This window comes from Notolepis coatsorum, assembly GCF_963971535.1.
Source record: "Notolepis coatsorum genome assembly, chromosome: 13".
Taxonomy (NCBI): domain Eukaryota; kingdom Metazoa; phylum Chordata; class Actinopteri; order Aulopiformes; family Paralepididae; genus Notolepis; species Notolepis coatsorum.
In genome coordinates this window covers 66,386,766-66,410,300 of record NC_140177.1, presented here as the reverse complement: position 1 = coordinate 66,410,300, position 23,535 = coordinate 66,386,766, and the positions used below count along the sequence as shown (strand labels likewise).

The window sequence follows — 23,535 nt, the reverse complement described above, 5'->3', positions numbered from 1 at the left end:
CTATTATCTAATGAATTCCTCATACATAATAATGATAAATAGATGTAAAATGTGTGATATTTAGCTTAAATTAGGAATGAGGAGTGGTACCGTCTGGTTGAGCAGTTTCCCTGTGTCTGATCGTTAAAGCTATAAAAACTACCTATGGTCATTAATTTAGCAGTGGGAATATCATTTTTGGAACAGTGTGTGTGTCTACAGAGAAAAGTGAGATAGAAAAAAAGCCAATGCGATTTTGTGTTTTTCCTCAATATCTCTGCAATGCCTGCGAGTTACCAGTAACTGTATTTGTCATACCATGTCACGGTGCTAGGACCACTCCTTTTTGCCATCTACATGCTTCCCCTAGGCCTCCTCATCAATAATTTCACCGGCATTAAATACCACTGCTATGCAGACGACATACAACTACTCTGCTCTTTTAAACCCGACAACTTGGAGAAACTCAGCCTTCTCCAGGAGTGCCTGCTCGGCATTGAGAGCTGGATGGGGAGTGACTTCCTCCAGTTAAACGCAAAAAAAACGGAGGTGCTGATCGTAGCAGCTGAAAAGACTGCAGCTAGAGTGGCCACTCACTTGCGGTCCCTTAAAGACAACATACGTCCCCACCTGAGAAACCTGGGTGTTGTCTTCGACCAGGCCATGAACCTAGACAAACATGTCAAAACACTCACACGCACCTGCTTCTTTCACCTCAGAAACATTGCAAAACTACGCACCATCATATCTCACTCTGAACTAGAACTGTCCGTGCATGCTTTTATTTCCTCTAGGCTTGACTACTGCAACGCACTTTTCACCTGTCTCACCAAATCATCCACAGATAAATTACAAATGGTCCAAAATGCTGCAGCCAGGCTACTCACAAGGTCAAAAATATCATGCCACATCACTCCCATTCTGGTATCCCTGCACTGGCTCCCGGTACACTATAGAATTCACTTCAAAGTCCTCACTTTCACTTTCAGAGCACTTCACGGTCAGGCCCCCATCTACATCACTGAACTCATCCATCCCTACACCAACACCCGCTCACTCAGATCTGCCGATCAGCACCTCCTGGTGGTCCCCAGGTCCAGGCTTAAAACAAGGGGTGATCGAGCCTTCCAGGTGACAGCACCAAGGCTCTGGAATGCTCTCCCCCTGGACCTGCGAATTGCCCCCTCTGAGAACTCTTTTAAAAAAACAATTAAAAACGCATTTGTTCAGACAGGCTTTTGGTCATGCATAGGCACTTTTTTTCTTGTCCTCACTGTTTTATAGTTTTTGTTTTAATTAGTGACTCATGATTTTATCCAAATTCTTTTATTCTACTTTTTCTATCTGGTTTCACTGTTTTTAACTGCTGTTTGTTGTTGTTGTCATTTATTTCTGATTTTGTTTTTATTGTGTTTTTATATTGAGCTGTAGTGTAAAGCACCCTGTGCATTCGTGCTGTGAAGGGTGCTATATAAATAAAGGTCATTCATTCATTCACGACAACTTTTAAAACTGATCAATTTATATTTATAAATCGCATTCAGGAAATTGGGCGTCAGTGAAGGCATGCTCTCCGTGGAGGAATGGGAGGAGGGGACAGGGGAGGCGCAGAGCAAACGGCTGTTCACCAACACATTTACACATTCCTGCATCACATACAGTAACTTTGTATTGTTTTATTCACAGAAGATTTGCAAACCTTTTGTTCCAGAGACAAAAGCCACAGAGTGGGCAATCAAGAGACACTGGTTGATTTGACACCATCGGTGCATCAGTCTCTCCCCTGAGCTCTAGGGAGAGGAGAGGTGGGGGGGAGGTAGTTCAAGTTTCTTTATTAGGTGTTATACAAAAATACAGAATACTTTTATATGAAATGCTTTTTTCTGTTCTGCTCCTGAGAGTGGTGTGCTAGATAAAAATAAATAAGTATAATACGTATAAAATAGAAGTCAAAAGTACGTAACGAGTTGTAATGGGAAATATTAAAGGACCTAAACGATGAGCCGGTTACAAATCATTCTGAGTCATTATTAATAATAATAAGAGTTTATTTCACCGTGGCCACAAATGAAAGGACAGTTTATAGTCGGAGACAATATGTTAACACATTAGCGTCTGGCCATAGACTGACCAAGAGTTCTGTTTAGACATGTGTTAAATACACAGTTGTCAGACGTAACATAATATCAGATATGATGATGAAGGTAAACAAAAATGGTTCTCAGTCACTGGAAGCAACAACAATTTCTGTTATGGCTGAGGAGATGTTGGAGTCTTCTTAAAGAGACATACACACATTAACCAGTCAAGCTGGTCACACTGAAAGTCACGCTGTATAACATGATATCTCAACACAGATCTATAAGGACATGATAATATATTCCACGACAAAGTGTAAACAAAAGTGTTCAAGCAAAAGTGTTCAATATACATATATACAATACAGAGTAGGGGGGGGAAATGGGTAACTGAGTTACAATACAATATACAGTACAATGCAGAAATGGGATGCGGTACAATTTAGGGTAAGGTGTAATGAGGTATGAGTTGTAGTGCAAATCTCTTTACCAATAAATATAAAGTGTGTTAAAGTGGGTGCTACACTGAGTTGTTTATTTAAAGTGAGTGTGGGTGTGTGTGTGCTGTGAGTGTATTTGATGGTTTGTTACATAGTGTTATTGTCGTTTAGCATCCTTGATGGCCTGGGGTTAGAAGCTCCTTCTGAGTCTCTGTGCTTGCCATGAGACTCCGGTATCGCTTGCCTGACCGCAGCAGTTCAAAGAGGCAGTTGTTTGGGTGGCTAGAGTCTTTGATTATTCTCTTAGCCTTACCCATGCAACGCTTGTTGTAAATGTCTTGGAGAGTGGGAAGCCCACCTCCAATTGTGCGTTCGGCTGAACGGGCCACTCTCTGTAGTCTGCTACGATCTTGTACGGTGCTATTCCCAAACCAGGAGGTGATATTGCCAGTCAGGATGCTCTCTATTGTGCATGAGTAGAAGTTCTTAACACATTCGGGGCCAACCACGTATATATACGTGTTTCGGCGCCATGCTTAACACTTTCAGTGCCTTTGATTAACGTTGATTTAATCTGCCCGTCGCTTATCAATGACTCGTTTGCAGTCAACATTGTCGAAACTGATTGTTTTTTTATCGGTTCATTTTCGTTTTATAGCATTTTGAAAAGCCCTCGTTTTCAAGGAAAATATAAAGATTCCATGATAAAAGACATTTACTGGAATATTCTAGAATACACAAACGTTGTAATTTTTCGGCCTATTTATGAATCGTTTTCAAATAAACGCTAGATTATCGATAGTATATGTGTACGTATGCACGCTATAGACGTGAGCTGAAAAATCGATTCTCTTATTTCCTCATCAGCGATCACAGCACATCACACATAGGGGACACGCTGTTATCTCAGCGAATACAGCTCCGATTACCCCAAGACTGGTAACATAGACTCCATACCTTAGATCAGATGTTCTTCAAAAAGATTATTCCAATTCCTGATCGCCATTCCAAATATCGATCACGCTTATTGATTGATTTTTGGATGCTGTAAATATATATTCCAGGCCGATTTCCGTCCCGCGATCGGATCCCTCTTGAGCAGACTGCTTGCCAGCACAAGGAGCCAGTTGGCTCCACCCCTACAGATCCCAGGTCTAAGCGACTGACCTGCAGTTACACAGGGATAGACGATAGGGGGCGCTTTTTTCCAATCTGAGCTCCTGTAGGGGCTGGTTTACCAACGGGAGACTCGGTTGATGAAATATGAATTCAGATCGCTAATAAAAAAATAAAACGATATTTGTCGTCGTGGGCACTCAATGGGTAAAACGAGATATGTCGTCCGTGGCACTGAAAGGGTTAAAGGGCCAACCACGTGTATATATATACGTGTTAACTCTTTCAGTGCCACTCACGAGATTTCTCATGTTTTTTTATAGGTGGTTGCTAGCCACTCACGAGATTTCTCGGATTTTTTTTTTTTTTTTTTTTTTGCGATCTGAAAAATTATTGCATCACCCGAGCCTATCCGAGTATAGCCGAGGGGCGCCGACGATCACTGTGGAAAAAAGCGCCCCCTGTCGTCTCCCAGATGACATAAGTGATTTTGGAATGGACTCAATGAAAATGAATGGGGAAAAAAATCCGGTACTCCACATTTTCCAGTTCACTGATCCAGCCGGGGTTACCACAGTTCATTCTGGAGCCTCAGATCCCCGCGGATCATAGAGATCTACTGTGTCGCGTTGGATCCATACACTTATCGATTTTTTCGAATGGTGATCAGGAATTGGAATATACCAGTTGGATACCATCTGATGTCAGGTAAGGACTCTGTGTTATCAGTGGTAGGATAATCGGAGTAAGTTTGATGAAGTTATAAGCTGTTTTGTGAAATGTCTTCTTTCGGTTTCATTGTAAAAGTCCGAGAGGAAATCAACGGGGCGATTATCAGTGCGCGGCCGTAATGTGCGTGCGTGCACGTATAATATTGATCATCTAGCGTTTATTTGAAAACGATTCATAAAAAGGCCGACGAATATCAACGTTGTGGAATATTCCACTAAAAGACGATTTTCATAGAATGCTCCAGAATGAGCTGTTTTTTATATCAAAACGGGGGCTTTTCTAACTGCTCTGAAACGGAAACGACGCGATAAAAAAAGAATCTGCCTTCACAGCACTGACTGGAAAATAGTATTTGATAATGCGATGGGCAGATTAGACACATAGCCATAATTTAAAACATAGATTAGGCGATATTAACGTTAACATTGGCGCGGATGGTGGCATTCAAGCGGTAAAACGGAAAACCAGGCATGGCATTGAAAGAGTTAAGGTTGTTTTGGCTTTTATTCCATTTTAATTTCCTACTCAATGTCACCGAGCGGCACTGCAGATTTACCCTACTCTTGGAATTCGGAAAAGTGCATTACCGGCCAGATCCTCGTAGGGGCACTGTCTCGATAATGCAGTGTTCCCTGTTACAGACCGGTGTTTTTTTTTTTTATCTTGAATGGACTTTTCTGTTAGCCGATCGCCGGCGTTGGGACGCTGAATTCAGTGTGCAGTAAAAGAATTAGGGCTGTCCCCGACTAAGGATTTGGATGGTCGACTATGATTGGCCAAAATTTGCCGCTAGTCGACTATTGGTCGACAAAAAAAAGAGAAAAATAATAATAATAAAAAAGAAATTAAATTGATCATTCCATTTGGGCTGTGGGGGGTGCTTAATGTCTGAAGGAGTCGACTGAAGGCTTCTTGTCCTCTGCAAAAGCATGCAATTGGTCCACTGATGGATACATCTTTATTTGTCTAGTCTAGTGTGTTCATTAGATGGGTGAAATCCTCTTACAGTGCTTCTGTGCCTGTTTTCGTAGGCAGTTAGCCTCTGGTATGCGTGCCAGGCCTCTTTTCTTTTGGAAAGAATGATAAAAAAAATAAATAAAAAAAAGAATTATAAATATATATATATTTTTGTATTCGACTAAGAGGTTGGCTAGTCGACTACGGCTCCTTTAGACCGATTAGTCGGGGTCAGCCCTAAAAGGAATATAGCATCAGCCAATGGACATATGGATCTACCAGATGGCGATCGATAACTGGGAAATCCTTTTTGCAGTCCAACCGGCCACAGGTAAGAGCTTTTTCACAAAAATTACATGCTGATCAGGCCTTGTTATCAAACCCAACCAGCCGATCAGCGAATGTGGCTACTGAAGCTAATGCCGTTATTGGTAATCAATCAGAAACGATGTCCCCCGCCCCCCTCCCTCTTTCATGCATTCATGGTGGACCATGATACCGACAATATGCATTTAGAGTTTTAGCTCTAGCTTGTGTATAGCCGAAACGCCTTCGATTTAACGTCATTAGCTTAGCACCCTATATCTCGCGTTCCAGGAAATACCCCAGAACATTCTGGGATGGGAACGTATTGATGATTTTTTTTTTATTTAAGGCATATTGAAGGGACGGTTTATAGTGTCAATTGAGAATGGACAGATAGCAATAATATAAAGTATAGGTATAGATTTAGCTCTACAAACAGCCTCACGCACAACGAAAGGTTATTATGAAATGCTGGCCGTATAGAGTGGGCCCCGTCTATGGCCCTGAATGTGTTAAGGATCTTCTGACTCACTTTGAACATCCTTAGGCACCTAAGGAAGTAGAGGCATTGCCGTGCCTTCTTGACTACGCTGTCAATGTGTGTGGTCCATGTCAAGTCCTCGGATATGTGGACTCTGAGGTACTTAAAACTGTTCACTCTCTCGACCGGTGCCCCATCGATGCTGAGGGGGCTGTAGTCTCTGACCCCAGACCTCCTAAAGTCCACAATCATCTCTTTTGTTTTGCTGACGTTCAGGGAGAGGCAGTTCTCCTGACACCACCGCGCCAGATTCTCTACCTCTTCCAGGTAGGCCCTCATCGTTTGCAGAGATCAGCCCCACCACTACAGGGCTCTACGCTAACCTTTTTCCCAAGGAGCACATGTGCTCCTAAATGAAAAAATGTAGGAGCACACAAAGAAATTTAGTTTTAAATCTTTTTATTTTTCATGAGGTTTCACATTCAATCGACATATCTACAGAATGTTCAGTGTCACTCTCATGAACAATTTTTAACAATTTTCCTTGTGCTCCCCACTCAATCCATTCTCCCATCTCTCACTCACACTCACACACTGGGACATACACACACGTACACACGCGCATACAGGCATACACACACACACACACATACACACATACACTTGCCCACATACACACAAATAAACAATTAGACAACAACAAAAAATAAATAATAATAATAATAAAAATTAAGTAAAATAAAATAAAGGGACAGTAGGTAAATCATAAGTAAATAAGGAATAAGAAATAAAAGTGCAAATGTCGGTATTGTAAACAGCGACATTTTATAGCACCCAGTTGCTCACACCTGCTTATCGATAGCTACTCCGACAGAGAAGGGTCCGGGCCGCTGCGTGTTCAGCTCCCTTTCCCAGACCCGACCCCATGGGGGCAGGGTTTGACAGCCATGCGCAGGCAACCAGGCATTTACACGCAGACAAAGAGTCAACAGATCAGCTAATCTAATCTGCTAAAACTCCACGTCTGTTATTTAGATATGACACATTTATAGGACTACATTATGAGTTTCCAGTTGAGTATAGAGTGGATTCCAGAGTTCTTGAAATAAGTGACCCTGGTTGTGCTTTTCAAGCGTTATCTTTTCTAAGGGAAGAAACTGAGATATTTGTTCTATGAACATATTGAATGTTGGTGCGATTTCATTTTTCCATAGAAGAAGTATACATTTCTTTGCAAAATATGTTATGTATACCAACAGTCTGCATTTCTTTTGGTCTAAGTGGCAGTTTGTTATATTATTTAATAGATAGACACATGGTGATAACTCAAATTCCAACTCCATGACAGATTTAGTAAATAAGTGGATCTTGTTCCAGAAATGCTTCAATTTGCTACATTGCCAGAACATATGCAGAAATGTTCCTTCTTTAATTTTACATCTTGGGCAATTTGGTGAGTTTTCTTTCGAGATTTTGTGCATTTTTACAGGAGTAAGGTAGAATTTATGAATACATTTGAAATTACTTTCTTTGATCTTATTGCTTGTAAAGGGAAAGAAAGTTCGATCACAGATATCTTGCCAATTGTTTTCTTCAAATTTCGTTGCCAGGTCCGTCTCCCAGCATCTTAATAGAGCTGGGAAGACTGTTTGGCATTCATTAGTTAGAATTTCATATAGTTCACTGATTTTACCTTTAATTGTGGATGAGGTAGTTAGTTTTTCTTCCAATTCTGTCATTTCAAAGCTTAACTTGTTTTCTTTAGTAAGTGAACTTAAAAGTGCTTTGAATTTGCATATATTTTAAGAAGTCTGAGTTAGGAATGTTGTATTCTTCTCTTAGCTCCTGAAATGCTTTTAATTTCCAGTTTTTATGAAAAAGGTCTTTAAGTTGAGTTACCCCCAAGTGTCTACACTTGTTTATATCAGTTGAATGAAAATATTTTTTTAGGTCAGGGTTTTGATGAATAGATGAATAAACAGAGATGCATTTAGTTATGCCAAACTTTTTCGAGCAATCTTTCCATGCAGATAGGGTATTCACAACCGTGAAATATTGCTTTATATTTTCTATTTTGTCAATTCTTTATAAAAAAAAAGAGAGTTTAGAGGTAAAGGATCAACCTGTCCCGCTTCTATCTGTATCCAGTGTGAGTCTGGTCCTCCCAATGACCATGATACTATAGTTCGAAGTTGGGCTGACCAGTAGTAGTGTTGGAGATTGGGAAGACCTAGACCACCCATGGACTCAGGTTTCATAAGAGTCAGTAATTTAATCCTTGGTTTTTTATTGGACCAAATAAATTTTGAGATACGTTTATTCAATATGTTAAAATATGTTATAGGTAGCAGGGTACATTTTGAAAGAGAAAGTTCAATCTCGGAAGGATATTCATCCTGATGACGTTTATCCTTCCTAGAAGGGATAGGGGTAGTTTGTCCCATCTACCTAGATCTGTGTTCATTTCAATTGTAAGAGGAGTGTAATTTTTTTCAAATAAATCATTTAATTGCGGTGTAAAGTGTACTCCCAAGTATTTGAAGCCTCCTGGTGACCATCGAAATGGGTAGGATTTCTGCATTTCTTTTGTTGGTTTCATATGTAGGAGACATGCATTAGATTTATTATAATTTATCTTGTATCCTGAGTACTTTCCAAATTGTTCGATTGTGTTATACAGATGTAATAAGGAGTTTTCTGGTTGCTCAATGTATAGAACAATGTCGTCAGCATATAAAGATATTTTGTGTTCAACCTTATCGATATACACTCCTTTTATGTTAATGTTGTCTCGTACAGATGCAGCCAAAATTTCTATTATTGCGAATAATGAGCTTGACATTGGGCACCCCTGTCTTGTTCCTCTCATTAAGAGAAACTGATCAGATGTATTGCCATTAGTAATAACTGCTGCTTTTGGAGTTTGATAAATTGCTTTAATCCACTGGATAAAATTTGACCCTATATTAAGTTTTTGCAACACGTTAAAAAGAAAGTTCCACTCGACTCTGTCAAAAGCCTTCTCTGCATCCAGAGATAGGAGTAGAGAGGGCCTCTGTTTTAGATTCAAATGATTGGTTATATTTAATAACCGTCTGATGTTATCGGTAGCATATCTTCCCTTAACAAATCCAGCCTGATCTGGGTTTACCAATTTCGGCGTGATGGTTTCAAGTCTTTTCGCTAATGCTTTGGTGATAGTCTTATAATCATGATCTAAAAGACTTATAGGTCTGTATGATGAACAGATGAACAGTCTAGTGGATCCTTACCACTTTTATGCAGTACTGTGATGTTTGCCAAGCTCATTGTTTGAGGAAGTGCCTTGTTGCGTCCAAAGTTGTTAATCATTCCCATAAAAATGGGTTTCAAGTCATTCCAGTACTCCTTATATAGCTGTGCCGGGAAGCCATCTGGTCCTGGACTTTTGTCTATAGGCATTGAATTAATTGTTGCTAGTATTTCTTGTTCGGTAAAGGGTGCATTAAGACTCTCTTGATCTGATTCTGAGAGCTTTGGCATTTTGATACCTTCTAAGAATCTATCCAGTTCCTCCTGTGTGTAATTACTTTGAGATTTGTATAGTATATTGTAATACTCCTGGAATGCCTGATTGATTTCTTTTGGATGATGTGTGATGTTGCCCTTGAACCGAATTGCTTTTATAGTCCTTTCGGCTTGTTCTTTTTTTAGTTGATGGGCTAATAGTTTACTGGGTTTGTTGCCAAATTCATAGTGTTTTTGTCTAACCTGATTCATTTGTTGCATGATTATATTTGTAGTCTTGATATTTAATTTGGCTCTGGCAGTTACTAAATGTTTCCAGTTGTCTTCTGTTGCTGCAACTTTATGGAGGGCTTCGCATCTTTCAATTTCTTTTTCTAGTTCTTTTGTGTGTGCGATTTCTTCCCTTTTACTAAATGATGTGTATGAGATAATATGTCCTCTTAAAGTGGCTTTTGCAGCTTCCCAGATTATGTTTGGGTCCATGCTAGGATCATTGTTTTCATCTATGTAATTTTTAATCCATACCTTCATTTTTGATCTAAATGTTTCATCCCTCAGCAATGAGGTATTGAATCTCCATTGCCTACGAGTGAACTTTTCTCCATCCAGACGAACGGTCAAGTCAATTCTCGCATGGTCTGATAGTGTGATTGGATTGATACAACAGTTTTTTACCATGTGAAGATGTCTTGAGTAGATCAAAAAGTAATCAATCCTAGAATATGAGACATTGGCGTTTGAATAGTAAGTGTAGTCTTTAACCTTTGGATTTAGTTCCCGCCACACATCAACTAGGCCACTTTCTTTGCATAAACCTTTGAGTACTTTTATGGACTTTGGTTTGTTACTTTTAGACTGTGTGGTCTTGTCCATCTTCTGATTCAGTGCACAGTTAAAGTCTCCGCCTATGACCCCAAATCCTTTGCAGTTTTCGTTGAAAAGCAATACCATATCTGACATAAATGCAGGGTCATCTGTGTTAGGAGCGTAGATATTAAGGAAAGTGGTAGATATTCCATTAATAGAACCTGAAATCAAAACATATCGCCCATTTGGGTCAGTGATTTTTTTCTCTAATTTAAATGGCGTGTTTCTATTGATTAGAATAGCAGTTCCCCTACTGTGACTTTTGTATGAAGAAAAATACACTTGTCCCACCCAATCCTTTTGTAGCTTTAAATGTTCAATTTCTGATAAGAATGTTTCTTGCAGGAAGGCTATATGTACCATCTTATCTTTTAGAACAGATAATTTTTTTGCCCTTATAATGGGATTACCCAAGCCTTTGACATTCCATGAGTTTATTATCAAATCCGACATAATGGTTGCAAAATCTTATTAGTATTACTTATGAGTATGTCAAGTTGTTCTAAAGCATATATTGTCACTGTATGCATTGAGATATTTAGAAAAGAAAATAACAAACAATAAAGAAAAAGACAATAACATACAATTAATTATACACCCTTGTTGTGGTTCCCAGACCCACAACATTGTGTTGGCTTCACTTTTAGTAGGCCAGAGAAAGAAAACAGTAGAGAAATAAAAACTAAAGAATACTAACGTTTTCATAAATGGTGTGGTGCCCGGAGCTCCTACCCTCATTTATTTTAACCCCCCCCCCCCCCCCCCCCCCCCCACTTCCATCATAAAAATAGTTCTTCAATTTCATCCATGCTTAATTGTGTAGAATTGAAAGAAGCAGTCATTGCAATAGTATTATAGCTTACAAGTGTTGACGTCTTATCGTGGGGTAAACCCCTTTCAAATGGTACAGTCCTGGTGACGTCACTCTTTGTTGCAGGAAGTATGAGCGCAAACGTGACTGCAGGACGGTGTATACAAAACAGATTCACGTGGATCTTGACTAAACCATCAACACACAAAGAAATTTAGGAGCACACAAAAATATTTAGGAGCACAGTGAAAATATTTCAAGTAACAGTAAAGAGTTTATTTTTTTTTTTCAAAAATAAAATATATTTGTACTGTGCGTGCAAACGGGAACGGGACACACATCTGTCCAATTGCACATACCACCAAAGTCACTGGCCCACTGTGTGCGTGTGTATCTGCGTGTGCAAACGGGAATGGGACACAGACATTTGAACTATTAAGTGATTAATGCCTACTGTGGCAAAGTTGTAGCCAACAACTAGGCCTAATAAAAAAGCCAGTGACATTGAACAAAAAGGAGACACTGGCATTACCACCAGGGCCAACAGTAGAGGGGACTGTAGGGTGCCTTTTCGGTATACTACCAAGTTGCTAAAACTGTGTTCTCTGGGTGGTAACTACTGGAATAGCCTACCAGTTGTGATTAGAGAGTGCCCCACATACTCCATGTTCAAGACTCATCTTAAACTGCATCTTAACACTTTGGCTGCCTAAGGTTAAATTCATGATATACCATAGATTGCCAGCGCTATTTGTCTATGGAGAAAGTCCCCTTCTTTGCAGGGCTATAACTTTTTAAATTCTATTGCTACATTGCCATTATTAGGGCCCATTTCAAAGTCCTATATGTATTGTTCATTGTGTAGCAACGTTAAACTTTTTCATTCACATATTCATAGTAAAGTATGGTCTAATGTATAAGTATGTTTTCATCTCTTTCTGCAGCTTTCTCCAGAACGTGATATATAGCCCCAAATGCATTATATTGATGATGAAATACAGTTTGATGGCAATCAGCGCGATATAAAAAATTCCAACTAGACGTACTTCTAGAAGTTACTACACGTCATCTGATGTTGACCGGATGGGCGAGGGGGCGTTTATAATTCCGTGGGCAGCGTTATACCAATCATCTAATGTGGGTCAAATGTTGATAATAGCAGTTAGTATCGAAGACGGTAACGTTACACGCTGAAACTCACCCCAGTCTCCGCGCGCCGTTGGGCGATCGTCGTAGAGTAGAAATCTTATCATTATGGGATATATTTTTACCCGGTCCATCTCCAGCTTGTATAATGGTATATACGTCCTAATCATGTTGTTTATCGCGTTATTGCCAATCGATCACCGTGTAGCGTGACGAGCCAGAGTCCCATGACCTATAGCGAGCGCCCGGAAGTACTACGGACGTCTAGGACAACCTCTATGCAACATCCTGTTTGGCGATTGCGCCGATCGGCCACCAGATGGCGCTCCTGAACCGCCAGAGAGCTCAGTGGGTCCTGCTGGTGGATCTCAGGCCAGCGGAGGGGACATATGAATCCGATCGCAGATTTTTGAAATATTGATATAAGGACGACGTAACGCGTCCTCCGGCAACTTTAGCATGGCCAGCAAAGACGTCTAAAGACGGTTCCCGGCAGTCAAAGTGTTAAGGCAAACCAGAACTGTGATCATTTTTAATCTGATTTAGTTTATGTAACTTGTTTCTTGTTTTTATTGTTTTTATCATTGATTGTCACAATGCTTTTACCCTAAGCAGGCTATTTATTTATTGAAGAAGTTTGCAGTCTCCTGGTGTAAATTAGCTCTTGCTACAACCCTGCATGTTTACACTTTGTACTTGATGTTCATTAACATGTGCTGTCCCTATCAAATAAACTATCAAATCAAACTACTGCTACAAAAGTAACAGTCACTTAACTTTAGCTTTTGCCCCTTTTATGCATACAATGCCTATGTTTTGGCTAGTGTTGCTCTTCTAGAAAAAGAATCCTTTCAGGGTTGCCTATTGAAATACTGTACACCTTGTTAGATTCTGATCAATCGGCCAGTATCACGTCTTCATCTGTTTGGCTTGTGTAATCATCTCCCATCTGCGTTGTGTTTTATCTCTCCGACGTCTCATACACTGGCTGATACAATCCTTATCTCTCCCTGTTAGTGCGATCCACAAACCATAATAATTCTCCACCTTGTAAGAATTCGACACTTCGACAACGTACTACCTTATGAAGTAGTAAAGGCTTCTGTTCTGGTTCTGATAAGATCAGAACCGGCTTTGATCGTCCTCTGCGTTGTGAATGGTTCCCCTAAAAACCTTTGTACTACCAATAAGACCATTTGGTCTTGTTTCACGACCAGCGGATCAGCAGGAGAAATGGATGAGAAGGTGTATAACAGCAGCTGTTTAATCAAAGTTAAGAGTGTATACAAATTACAATGAAAAATGGATTCTGCAATGATATAAGGGTACTCAAGTACTAAGCCACCGACCCCTTATATCAGACTAATATTAAAGTAGAGTTGATAAATTGTTGATGGGCTTTGTTCTATGGCTGATGAACAAAGCAAAGTCTGTTCTCCCTCCAAAAAGTTCTTTGTCTCGAGTCTCCTCTGCCGCGTCGTCTTGCTGTGTGATAAAGGTGAGATGGTGTCCTTGTGGTTCCGTGTCAGAGTTCTCCCTCCACCGTCACAACACCTCCTCTTATATCAAAAGCCTGGAGTCTTCTGCGTGATGTCATCAAAGTGACATCAGCAGCTGTGTTCCTCCAATCACGGCCTCTCTACGTTTGAATTTGAAATAGGGGGTTGTCCTTAGCAAGCCAACCCTCTATTTTCTTTGTTCTCCAGTCAAAGACCAAACACTGTCTAACTACCATAATACTTTGGTTATTGATCTCACAATATATATATATTCTAAATGCAATTGATTACATAAACACAGAGATATCATAATTGACCACATTCTGTTACCTTTAAGCCTAGTTTCAACCTAAGTGAAACTAGTCTTACAATGCAGGGGATTAATTCTTCAACACAGTCTTTTTGGCTTTCATTGAATAGCTACAAACAGTTTATACTTAGCGTTCATTAATATGTTCCTCCATGATTTACCAAGATCCAGCCTAACAGTCTCACATTGATGGTAAACATCCTACCTCAGTAAACACACATTTAAGTTATTTAACTATAATTCCTATTTGAGACTTTTCATACTAATCAGACCAGTTGACTGTACCTGTGTCCCTAGGCCGCGAGGCAGCCGATAACAACTTCATGTGATCTGATCATCTCATTGTGTTAGCTAGGGCTTATCTGAAATCCTTCCTGTCCCCCACCCTGCAGGAACCAGATGGCTCTTTTGTCCTAGCACCCCCGAAGGGCTTATTCAAACAGTTCTTTATCTTTTACAACCGGCTGTTGAGTGGCCCGACACACAACCTTTTGTGAGGGTTCTTGCGTTGACTGACTAGGACAGCTGTTTTCTGATCAAAGCTTTAATCTTATGACCTTTTCTATTAGGAATAAAAGATTCAATACAGTTTAGGATTTATGTTCTATCAAATAATACTACACTTACAAGGAAAAGCGTTGTTTATTTTCATAAACAGAAGCCTCAGCTCAGATGTTAACAGATTGTATTGTCCTTAAAGTCTATTCTAATGATCCTTCGGTGTGTTCAGTCTATCGTCCTTCTGCTATTCAGTCCAATGGTGGTCAGGCCTGGTCGTTAGCCAAGACCATCCTCGTGTTAGCCGAAGCTAATGATGATGTGTCATTCCCCCCCCCCCCCCTCTCCGTGATGAGAGGAGAGAGTCTCTTCTGGTTTCTTCCCTCTTAGTCTTTGTTGATGTACTGGGGAATTCAAAACATTCTGCCCTGCTCAGTGTGGTGCTCACACTAATACCTTGCTCGCTCTGAACCACCTCTTCTATCACCGTCTGCTAAGGCAAGCACATTTCTGACCTCTCTGACCTGGCCCCTTTTTAGATGCGGTCATCTCCCCCCAATCTATACATCACATACATTGAAAAACCACAGATTTCTATCAACCTCCAGTACAGAAACATTGTTTATGAGTTTGCGTGTCAGGTAGACTATTGATTTGACAGTCGATTCTGCCAATTACGTCACACCGCTTGCACTGCAGCTGGACCCTATTGCCTACCTCTGCTGTTGTGTGCGGCACAACGACATACGCTACTGCACAGGGTACAAAATAGTTACACGCCCAGCGCCACTGGCTTGTAGATTTATTCTTTGGCGATTAGAATTTAAGGTCTGCCCGCCACCTGGCGGCTAACAAAATACACTGCATCTACCGCTTCTCCTCCGCTCCAATCCTCCCTCCAGGCCGCTCACAGTGGTTTAACACTGATGTAATATACATGTAGTACAATGCCAAAGCAACAGATGGCGATGTACAAACATGAAGGCCATTTTGACAAAATGCAACCCTGTTCAGCTACGGGGAATCAGCGCTCTCTCTCTAGACTAGAAAGGTGCACTCAGTAGAGCACAGATGTCCGCCAGGGCGCCTGTAGCTGTTCTGCAACTGTAGCTATTTCCGGGGTAGGCCTGATTGGCCCCGACAGGCACGTGACCGCCGCGGCCACGCCCCGCGGCAGCCCCGCGACAATGAGGCTGCTGTGGTTCACAGGCGCTTTCCGCCTTCAACGCCATCAGTCATAATAATATCATCAGTCATCTCTAATAATATTAATCACTGTTCAATGTACTAATATACAATACGGCTCACTTTTCCCACTTCAATGACAGAGCCGCTGTTTAATAATATTGTCGCGGCGGAGCTCCGTCGCGGCAGCATTATGTAGCAGTAATCCCCCCTTCTTTACCATCGACAAACTAGCTCAATTGGTAACTCTGCTTTGCTGTGGATCCTATGGTCCTAAGTTCGATTCCCTTAAGTTTTTATTTTTATTTTTTTTTAACGTGCATTGCACTATAGCTTGTATGGTACAGTAACGGTCTCTGGAGCGCAACAGTAAGAAGCATTTGCACTGCAACGCATACACCTTACTGTAAATTGTACCATACAATATACAATACGCTATGCACGTTAAAAAAAAACTTAAGGGAATCGAACTTAGGACCATAGGATCCACAGCCAAGCAGAGTTACCAATTGAGCTAGTTTGTTGATGATAAAGAAGGGGGGATTACTGCTACATAATGCTGCCGCGACGGAGCTCCGCCGCGACAATATTATTAAACAGCGGCTCTGTCATTGAAGTGGGAAAAGCGAGCTGTGTTGTATATTAGTACATTGAACAGTGATTAATATTATTAGAGATGACTGATGATATTATTATGACTGATGACAGTGAAAGGCGCCGCGAACTCCTTCTGCTGAAGGCGGAAAGCGCCTGTGAACCACAGCAGCCTCGCTGCCGCGGGGCGTGGCCGCGGCGGTCACGTGCCTGTCGGGGCCAATCAGGCCTACCCCGGAAATAGCTACAGTTCCGGAACAGCTACAGGCCGCCAGGGCGGCAGCCACACATAATAATAATAATAATAATAGATTGGATTTGTAATGCACTTTTTGTTCACTGGGATCCCAAAGTGCTACACTACATGGTTAAAACAGTTAAAAAAAATAGAAATAAAATGTGTCCCGACCCCACTTCTGTTTCAATAAATTATTTGCATTTAAAACTAACAGACTCATTCCTTCAGTCCACTCAAAATTATGCTAATATTCCTTATGTTGTTTATGATATTAATTGAAAATAGCATATGAGAGTATTATATGTAATAATAACACATGGCGATATACTAAAAAGCTATTTATAATTTTTGGCTAGTAAAAAATCTGCCCGGCTGGTACTTTAAAAAGCCATAAGTCAAAAAGTTAAGTTTGTTCCCTGCTACTGCATCAACGTTATGATTAACACTTTGGTCGCCAGGCTTATATTCTTAATATACCATCCTCCGCCAGCTCTATTTGTCTATGGGGATGTTTACCTTCTTTGCAGGGCTATAACTTTTTAAATTGTATTGCTAAATTGACATTACTATGGCCCATTCAACGTCAAGTATCTATTGTTCAGGGTGTAGCAACGTTATACTTTTTCATTCACATATTCATACTAAAATACGGTCTAAAGTATAAGTATGTTTTTATCGTTTTCGGCAGCTTTCTCCAGAACGTGATTTATAGCCCCAAATGCATTATATTGATGATCAAATACAGTTTGATAGGAATCTGCGCGAGATAAAAAATTTCAAATGGACGTGCTTCTAGAAGTTACTACTGATCATCTGATGTTGACCGGATGGGGGGGGGGGGGTCGTTTATAATTCTGTGGCCAACGTTGGATGATTCATCTAGTGTGGGTGATATGATCATTAGAGCAGTTAGTATCGAACACGTTAAAAAATAACGCTGAATCTTACCGTAGCTTCCTCATAGCGTTGGGCGATGAGCGTGGAACAGAAATATTCCTATTATGGGATGTCGAAATATGCGATCCATTTCCAGGTTGTATAATAGTATATACGTCCAAATCATGTTGTTTATCGAGTTATTGGTAACGGATTGCTATCCGTTGTGTCTAGCTCGAGTCCTGGGACTATTACCGAGTGATCGGACCGAATTGGAATGAGCACCAGCTTCCATTTCCTGTTTCCGCTTTGGGCGATCCGCCGATCGGCCACCAGATGGCGCTCTTGAACCGTTGGAGAGTTGAGAGGGGATCAACAGTAGATCTCAAGTCTCCGGGTGAGAAATATGATTTCGATCACAGATTTTTGAAATATTGATATCAAAGACGTGGTACGGCGTCTTTGGCAAAATGAGCATGGCGGGGAATGACGTGGTACGGCGTTTTTGGCGACCATAGTGTTAACAAAGCAACGCATTCGTTTTGTTGCATTAACGTTATATTACTATTGCTATCGCTAAATCTAGGTGTTCTAAAATCTATTGCTATTGGTAAGACTAGAATAAGTTACATGTCTCTGGAAACTCTCGCATATCGCAATGGCGGACTTTCAGGAAGTAAACAAGCTAAATGAGAGCTTCCGATTGGTCATTTGCTTTCTTTCCCATGAAACCAGTCACATCACTCTACTGTGATTGGACCGTTGGCTTGAGTGCAATGTGGGACTTGTAGTTTTTTAACGATTTATCAGCGGAGGGAAAAAAAGGACAACTGAGGCTGTAATCTTCACTCGCACACCGTGCAAGTAATTGATTTTTCCGGTTCGCACACACATATTTCTAAGGGCATATGCGAGCAATATGGTCGCACTGTAGAGCCCTGCACTACTGTGTCATCAGCAAGTTTGATGATTGTGTTGTTGTTCCGCTGTGCCACACAGTCGTGCGTCTACAGCAAGTAGAGGAGGGGACTCAGAACACAGCCCTGGGGGGCCCCTATGTTGAGGGTGATTGATGAGGAGGTGCAGTTGCCTGCTCTCACCACCTGGAAGTCCAAGACCCACTGGCAGTTATGTGACCGAAAACCACAGTGGTTAAAGGAACACGCCAACATTTTGGAAAATTAGCTTACTGTCTTCTCCAGAGAGAGACGAGAAGACCGATACCAGTTTCCTCTATGCGTTCAGTAGAAAGCTATCTGGCTGCATGTTAGCCTAGCTTAGCACAATTAATGGAAGCGGACATGGCCGGTTAGCCTTCGGGAGAGGTGTTAGTTGGCCATGACAGTTTTTTCCCTAGATTATTTTTTTTTTTAAAGCTGGGGTTCTAGGCTTTTAAATGTCATTATACATTCACAACAACAGATTGCACCAAACGAGTGTTCCCCCACCTTCTCTCTCTGTGTCTCCCTCTCTTCACATGCACATGCAGCCTGCAGTGACGGATGCAAAATAAACAACAACATGTGCATACACAGTGACAGGCACCTGGAGAGATGTTGTCGGCAGTGATGAAGTGATATCTGTGCATCACTCTGATACCGATGAGTGGGGAGCTGGGCACACGATGCTAAAAGCTTTGATAAGCTTAGCTTTGAATAAGCTACGATACTGGCTGTAGATATATCACTCATCTCTGCATTTTGTACAAGAAGGTAGAAGAAGTCTTTATTTATCATGCAGTGACACTAGGGTTGGGCACCGAAAACCGGTTCTAATAGGAACCGGTTCCTAACTTCCGGTTCTGGAACCGGAAGTAAAATATTTGAATTTCGATTCTAAATTTCGATTTTTTTCTTTTTTTTTTTTACTTTTTTTTTTTTTACTTTTTTTTTTTTTTTACTTTAATACCCTAGTTACAGTACAGCAACCAAATTAAACTGTATCAAGTCAACTGAAAATGTGAATAGTATGATTTTCTTTTTGAAATAAAAAATAAATAAAAAATCTCCTTCGAAATAAGCTGTGACCTGTTTTGACCTGCACCTCAAAGAATCGGAATCGAGAATCGTTTAGAACAGGAATCGATATGGAGAATCGGAATCGGAACCGGAATCGTTCAAATCCAAACGATGCCCAACCCTAAGTGACACACATGCGATGGGCAGCACACACAGGAACACACGCATGCAATTTCTTTTTGGGTCGCCGATGAAATTGAGTCTCTGTGCTTGACCCATCTCGTCGTCCTTCCCCCCAAGGGCAGCCGGCAGCAGATAGGCGCTGCTGCGTGGGGCCAATCCAAGTGCTCCTGTCCATCTTCATCAGGGAACGCGACAGCGTTAGCGATCTGTTGTGCATGTTTTTCCATTGGGTTTATCTTATTGGGAGGGGAAACCCTTGCGAGCACGGGGAGAACATGCAAACTCCACACAGAAAGGCCCGGGTTGGCTGTCCCTGCCTGCTTGTAGGCTTCATCATTGGTACATCTCCCTCTATAAAGCATTACTTGGACTATTTCCTTTTATATCTTTGTACACACCTTACCGTTGCTTCAAACTCTTCCTACAGCTTGCGTTCTCAGGACTTTCTATCCACCTCAATCCCACGGGTTCGCACTGAGTTTGGGAGGAGGGATTTTGTGTACTCTGCTCCGTTTACCTGCAATGGACTTAAAAAACGTAAACTCCAGGCTTTTATTACTTTGCATAGTTTTTAAACCCTAATTACTGACCTTTTAATGACCGATATGGGAATGTGCAAATGCTTCTCTGCTTAATTCCTACTGGTTACTGTACACGCTGCATTAATGTTATGTTTGATGCTTAGCCTAACTTGACCTTCCCTCTCAGGGGCCTTTCTCACTCACCTATTCGTTTCCATTCCGTTCTAGCCCGTTCCGAGATCTGATGCGAACTTCCCCCCTCCCTCTCCCCCCTCTAGTTTGTGTACACACTTCAGTCTTGGTTCGCTCCGGGTTCTGTTTACGGTTTGCCTTTTGAGCGTTTACGCTTGCCGTAGGCGATGATGTCACGTTCGAAAATGTAAACAGGAAGTGTCTTAACACGACCGCGGAGACTGGATGCTGATATAAAATGAACAAATAACCAATAAATATGAAGTTATATTTGAACCTCTGTTGTCAAGCCTTGTCAATATAACCCACCCCATTTTATCACGAATGGATGGTGTTGTAGAGTTCGCTTTTGAGCGTTTCCCAGGGCTAACGCTAAGCTAACGGCTAACGCTAGTTAGCTTAGCCTAGTCTAGTATAGCCTGTAGCACTTATTTTTCAGCAAAGAATGTGCAATAAACAAAACTGATACATTCACTGTGTGTTCTGCCTCTTTTCTGCCTCTTTTCTCACGAATGGAACTCTGTTGTAGAGTCCGCTTTTGAGCGTTTTGCAGGGTTAACGATAACGCTAAGCTTACGGCTAACGCTAGTTAGCTTAGCCTTTAACTAGTAACATTGCTCGCATCGATTATATTGAATGTCATGTTGCCGGTTGAGAGAGTGAACAGTTTTAAGTACCTCGGAGCCCACATATCCGAGGACTTGACATGGACCACACACATTGACAGTGTTGTGAAGAAGGCACGACAACGCCTCTACTTCCTCAGGCGCCTAAGGAAGTTCCAAGTCAGTCAGAAGATCCTTAAGAACTTCTACTCATGTACAATAGAGAGCATCCTGACTGGCAACATCACCTCCTGGTTTGGGAATAGCACTGCACAAGACCGAAGCAGACTACAAAGAGTGACACGTTCAGCCGAACGCACAATTGGAGGGGGGCTCCCCACCCTCCAGAACATTTACAACAAGCGGTGCAGGGGTAAGGCTAAGAGAATCATCAAGGACAGCCACCCGAACAACTGCCTCTTTGAACTGCTGCGGTCAGGCAAGCGATACCGGAGTCTCAAGGCGAGCACAGAAAGACTCAGAAGAAGCTTCTATCCCCAGGCCATCAGGCTGCTCAACGAACAATAAACACTATACAACAACCATCAAATGCACACAGCACACACATCCACACGCACACACTCACTTAAACAAACAACACACTGCAGCACCCACTCTCCACACTTTAGATCACCTAAACACACTTTATATTTATTGATAAAGGATTTGCACTACAACTCGTACACCTTACTGTAAATTGTACCTAAATTGTACCTCATCCCATTTCTGCTTTGCACTATATAATATTGTATATTAGTACACTGCATAGTATATTGTATATTATATGGTAACTCAGTTACTTCTACTGAACACTGTGACCTCATTTTTTACTTCTAATTTACATGCTATATTTTATTTCACACTTATCTTGTCTAGCACAGTCTCTGGAGCGTAACATTAAGAAGCATTTTGTATAAAAGTATTCTGTACTTCTGTATGACAACTATTAAAGAAACTTGAAACATTGATCTACTGGTCGACCACGGCCGACTGGTTGGGCACCACTGGTCTAATAGAAATAAATGCATTCGAACAAGAAAGTATAGTATACAGCAATGGCTAACGCTAAGCTAACGGCTAATGCGAGCCAGGGAAGTGCTGTTTGTAACGTGGCTTCATGTTTTCATCCACTGAGCTGTGAGGCTTGTTGAAATATGACACGTATATCATGTAAATTAATAGCAGAGACATACTCCCATCATTACACTATACAAAGTCTGTATCCTCCTAAAAGGACGTCTTTCTCCAGAGGACCACTCACAGATTCTTATCAGTGACCTGCTGACCCTTGGTGCATGGTTCCGTCCCTCTCACACACAAGCATACACACACACATACACACAGGACAGATACACACACACCAGATACACACACACTTACACATAGGACAAGCCCACACACACACACACACATCCACACCCCCACACTCTCAAAGCACACACACAAACCTACGCACACATCTTCCCCACACACACACACACACATACATACACCCTCGCTCTCAACGCGCACACAGTGACTCCTTTGGTGAGAGATCCCACCAGACCACCGGATCGAGTAATTCAACTCATTATGACAAAATGCCACAAGCCAACTAATATACGACCAGGTCATCCACTGGTCACATATTCCAGACTCCATTAATCACAGATCTTTATCATAGAGACACACACGCACAAACACGCACGTAAATGTGCGTTCCACGCACTCGTGCACGGCAGACATACAGGCTGACCAATACACACAGACACACAACGTGCACTCAGGACAAAGACTCATACACACTGGACTAGGGGGCCAATAAAACACCCTGACAGAGAAACCACTGGACTTCACTTGTTTTTCTTCTCTGCTTTGACTGGACTGGACGGACGGACTGGACTCCACGGACGAGACTGCTGGACTGACCCACAAAGACTTGACTGTTGCTTCTTTCTTTTATATACTCAACCGGCCGGTTGTAACAATCTAGATTTCAATTGTACCTTGCTATATTCACCTTGTATAAATACTTTGCTTATTCACTTTTATATTACATTGCTTGTTAACTTTTTATAATAAATACCTTCAAAAGTGTTTCATCTCATATCTTTAAGTATCTTTTACAACTTTCACGATTGAGTCTAAAACGTGACAGGCTCCACATGCTTGTTTGGTTGCGGTCTGAACTCTCAAATTGCCCATAAATATCGTTTTTGTGGGTATTGTCCAGTTGTTGGTGTGGTTTTATCTGCCCAAAATTCAAGCAAGCATGAAAAGCATTACAGTAACGACGTTGTGTGTGTCACGCCCCCCGCTCCCACTGGCCCGCATCCGAAACCACCTAATCCAACCGTCCCAGGTTCAGCGGGGGGTAAAACGGATCAGCGCCGGTTCAATCCCAAAATCAATCCCCTGTAACCCCCCCCCCCCCCCCCGGCTGCTGCTTGCTCTTTTTCTCTTTCTCTTTTTGTCCT

At 41.5% G+C, this 23,535-nt stretch overlaps 1 protein-coding gene across 1 annotated transcript in view; it reads left to right on the top strand.

Moving 5' to 3' along the window:
• mpdu1b (mannose-P-dolichol utilization defect 1b) overlaps window positions 1-23,535 on the top strand; it is a 49,909-nt gene that overhangs the window by 10,961 nt on the left and 15,413 nt on the right. The gene's annotated exons all lie outside the window — the stretch shown is intronic.